Below are 4702 nucleotides of genomic sequence, written 5' to 3' on the forward strand. Positions count from 1 at the left end.
GTATCTGAGCAGTTGACCATAATAATGTACATTTTTTGCCCAAGTATATGCAAAAATTAAATTTATCATAAAAATGTATCATAAAATTAATATTTTAAAAGCTCTTAATGTCACTTAATGTAATAATTTCATTTTAATATAGAGTTCCTTAAATCGTTATATGTTGTAAGCAGTTAGGCATACAATAATGGTCTTAATTTACAACACTGATTGATTTTAGAGGAATGCTTACATACTGTACATATCTATGTATTTAAAAAAAAAAGACAATTTGGTTATAGATGATGACAATTTTATTTAATTTTTTACAGATTTTATTACATGCTTTAGATTCAGGGTTAAGGTCATCCTCTTCTGGATTACAGTAAAAGAAAATCCACAGTCAATCTCATACTCATCAGCTGGAGCTTTATTTAAAAAAAATCTATGTTCTCTGCTCCAGCCAAAACTTGCAGGTACCTTGCAGGTCTCTCGATTGCACCATTGTATTGTTGTTTATTTCTCAGTTATTTTGTTGCTTTCTGAGAATGATGATCCATAGACCTTTTAACCCCTCTTCGTTTAGGCCACATGTCGAATCTTAAAAAAAGAACACAACAACATAAAAATATATTAATATCCTTTGGACTGGGTAACCTTATGCTTATGTCTGTGCCAAAAAATACAAATACATACCAGTACATTTCAGTAGCAAACAAGCAGGAAAGTTATTTGAAAGAACCAGGATGAGTTGAAAGGTATTTATAGTGGTTGGCCATCTCTGCCACAAGAATCCACTGCTTCTCCTGAAGAATCCTGACTAGCAGGATGATGTTGAACACCCTCCTCTTTGTTGCTGGGTCAGCAGAGTCTGAAATATATTTATGAAAAGAAAGTTGTATAACAAGGATTATACGTCAACTTTTAAAGAATCAACACTGACAGAAGTCTAGTGTACATACCATGCAATATGACGAAGACATCCACATCACTTCTTCTTTTTGTTGTCTTTGCTTCTGCTACTGAAAAAAAAATGACAGTAATAGTAACACAATTTTTCATGACTACATGTAATATTAATAAGAATTTCCTCACCGTCTGCCCACTCCTCTACATCACAGACCAAAGTCTTCCAACTGGTTTCCGGTCACTGCCAGTTTCATGGATTCTGTTTTCCAACTTGCTTTGCAGAGCTGTTGCGGTCTACAATGATAAGCAATCAAAAAATTACAATACTATTTAAATAGGTTACTGAACAACTAAAACAAATTCAACTGGATATCGTTACCTTCTGATATCAACAGGTCAGCGAGATGGCCAAATTGTTGAATATCTGCTAATTCCAGCACATGACCATGAGAGTTACAGTAGCATGTCTGGTCACTGCAATCCTATAGAAGAAATATTGCACTGTTCAACCTCCTTCCCAAAAGTAAAACCAGGCATATCCTGGTATGCCTCACTCCATTTCACCTGGTTAACATATACAAACAAACAAACAAACAAATAAATAAGTAAACCAATAAGTTTTGGCATTTACTTGTAGATCAGTTTAAGATAATCACATAGTTCATCTATCTCAGATATAAACTCATGTGCTTAGGCATGAAACACACTAAAATCATGGGCTTAAAGATGGTGCTGAAACTTTGGACAGCTTTTTGCAACTCTTTGGAGGTAGTGTCATTAGTTGATGTAGTCCACAAATCTTCCTGTCAATTCTTAATCCTTAGCTGTAAATAAACCTTCAAAAATGCCAGTGTTTGAAAAAGGAATGAAACAGTAGAGAACAAGTGCATAACAGTTTATATCTTCTAATCTAATTTTCTTAGGTGAACATCACAGAGCTGTTTTCTTGTTAATTTAGTTTCAACACATACAGTTTAAAGTACCTCGTGCATTCTTGAAATGGTTATGCTTATGGTTCATATCTACTTAAATTGGCAGTATATCTAGTGTGGAAGCAGAACAGATGAAGGGCTCTTCCTTGCAAATACTATCCACCTTGTATTGCACAGACTCCCACTCAAGAATATCTCAGAAAAATGTCTGCTGAGATCTTAGCAGTCCATTAAAAATAATTATACCAACATCTTTTCCACCAATGGAAAGAATATAAAAATACTTTAGGATATATTAATACTTGCATGACCAAATCTGAGATAAAAAGGCCATCAGTATGCCTTAGTTTAAATAAAACCAAAATTTTACTCTAGCCCACTGTCACCTAGGTCTACAGATACAGGGACTAATGGAAACAATGAAGTACACACTGACAGTCACTGGAGCAAGGCCCTCTCACAGTTGGGAAGATTGGAGTTCCTATGAGCTGTACCAGATAAAAACAACAAAGAAATTAACATTTATAACAATTCTAACTTATCCTAAGACTAGTAGACAAGCAGCATAAGCAGTTCTAATTTCCTAAACCCCAATGTGGGCAGTTGATGGCCTATAAGGTGTCATAAAATCAGACAAAACAAAATACTTTCTGAAAAAGAAAAAAAATGGTTGGCCACTATCAACACCCAGAACAAATAGTTTTAAACAGTTAGGCCACAATATTTTGTGAGCTTATGCTGTAGTTTTTTAATGTTTGTCATAAACAATAGTAATAGTAAAACTAATGCGTTTCTTTCTGTTATTACAATAGTAGTGAAAGAATAAATGCATTTTATCTCATAATAAATGCATTTTATCTCATACAATCACATATGCCTAAACAATGTAGATATTTAATATACATGGAATGAAAAACTTCACTAACCCTTGACTGATTCCAGAGTGGTCTTGGCCTTCCTTACATGGTGGTGCTTTCTGCAGATCACCAAGTTGTCATCAAAACTTGAGCTTATAATTGAGATCTTGATGATAAATCTGAGTATTGAGGAATCACTCATGGTGATAGGCAGAAACAGGCTGAAAGACACAAGAATTAATCAAACAAATATAAATGTGTTAACAGAGATAGAGAGAGAGACAAGTGCAATTTAACATATAAACATGGGTAAAGTGATTTTACTTTTTGCTTATTAGAAAACAAAATTGGATTTTTAAAGAAATCTAAAGAACCTGAAAAGAGCAAAGAAAAAATATTCATATCTGAACAGTGAACACCTTATAATGTACACCTGTATATATATATATATATATATATATATATATATATATATATATATATATATATATATATATATATATATATATATATATATACGTATATATATGTGTGTGTGTGTGGTAGATTAAGCTATTTTTTTGTTTAGTTTTGTGTTGAACAATGAATAAAATGTGCTCAGACGGGCAAAATTTCTGCCTTTTTCCTTTAAAGGCATGGAAAATAATTGTTTTTACAATAAACCTTTGGAAACACTTAATGTTCTTTAATATTAAAACAATTACGAATACATTTGTATTATTAGAGTTGCATATTGCATATTATATATAGATTTTGCACGAATTCTATTGTGGAAAACAACAATCTGGTTACACTGTTCCTTATCTTAAAATGTATATATTGTTCTAATGCATGACCAACGTTATATGTAAGAAAAATATGTTTTTAATAAATGAACTTGATGTCATTAGATAACGTCGCTAGTTTACAGTACATGCTTTATCAACAAATCGTGTTTATTTGTTTACTTTTTACTTACCTTGTGGAAAACCGCAGTGAACCTTGGGATCGCAATGAACCTTGGGATAGCAAGCATAGACTGTAAAAAATAGATCGCCACATACAATGACCCCAACTTTAATAAATAATTTAAAATGAAAAATATCAGCCGAAAACATTTTTAAACTTAGTACTTGAAATTTAATATTTTTTTAAAGTAAAAAAATAATAAATAATATGAATGAATCAAAGTTTTATTAGGCATAGTTACCCTAAACTGGACAACCGAATATATTTTCACTCATTAAATATAAAGTAAATAATAACATATTTATAAACACCAACTAATCTCCAATAAAAATATATTATGCAGCATTAACGTAATATTTAATGTTGACAGTTGAACTCATCTGAGAACTCACCGCTGATGCAGTTTGACCAATAGCAGAGCGGCGTTAAACTCACCGTGAAGGGATGTCACGTGGGCCGAAGTTTATTCATACAGTAGTTTCGACCCCGTTTACAGACGCTTTTCATGAACAAAATAAAAATTACATATTTTTAAAATAAGAAAACTAAGATAATAGGCGTAAATCAGGTGTTAAAAATTGCGTTGACATCTATTGGTAATTATACGAGCCTCCAGCGTCTCCATATGACGCCTCAGGCTCAGGCACAGATTCTATAGGGAATCCCTGCACGTCTAAATATGACGCTAAAGGGGTACCCTGTGCGTCAATAACTGACGCCGAGGGTTCCTGACCAAGCGTCAGTATGTGACGAGTTGGGAGTGAGAACGTGTTGGTATTTTTATTGGGCCAAGTTATACAAATAAGTCATTTGAGAAGAAAGAGGAAGAGAAGAAAGAAAGCAAAAAGTCACTCTTTTTCTCTTTCACTTAACCTAAAATGATAGTATGCTACTGATCATGAAACTGACAAATAAATTCCACAATACATGCCATGGATTATAAAAACTTATGCAACTTTTTAGAGCAATAGGCTTAAAACCACTTCAATGTCATAAGTGTGATTATGGTAATTTTGTAAATAGATGTAAATAACCACAATTACTAGAAATCTAGACATGACAGACCATGTTGTTACT

General features: G+C 32.7%; 1 long non-coding RNA gene across 7 annotated transcripts; it reads right to left on the reverse strand.

The window, feature by feature from the left end:
- Positions 1–270: 270 nt before the first annotated feature.
- LOC147842645 (uncharacterized) lies at positions 271–4272 on the reverse strand. Of its 7 annotated transcripts, none has more exons than XR_015497913.1 (9): positions 4061–4272; positions 3636–3695; positions 2747–2898; positions 2257–2308; positions 1268–1452; positions 1075–1182; positions 942–1001; positions 676–850; positions 271–579 (listed from the first exon to the last, which is right to left on the reverse strand). It is a non-coding gene; the product is annotated as an uncharacterized LOC147842645 (long non-coding RNA). The 7 variants fall into 7 exon arrangements; XR_015497914.1 differs by having other exon boundaries at positions 1268–1370; positions 2253–2308; XR_015497911.1 differs by lacking the exon at positions 4061–4272 and having other exon boundaries at positions 1268–1370; positions 3636–3671.
- Between the last annotated feature and the right edge of the window lie 430 nt (positions 4273–4702).

Source organism: Danio rerio, chromosome 8, assembly GCF_052040795.2.
Source record: "Danio rerio strain M-AB ecotype USA chromosome 8, GRCz13ab, whole genome shotgun sequence".
In the NCBI taxonomy this organism is placed as follows: Eukaryota; Metazoa; Chordata; class Actinopteri; order Cypriniformes; family Danionidae; genus Danio; species Danio rerio.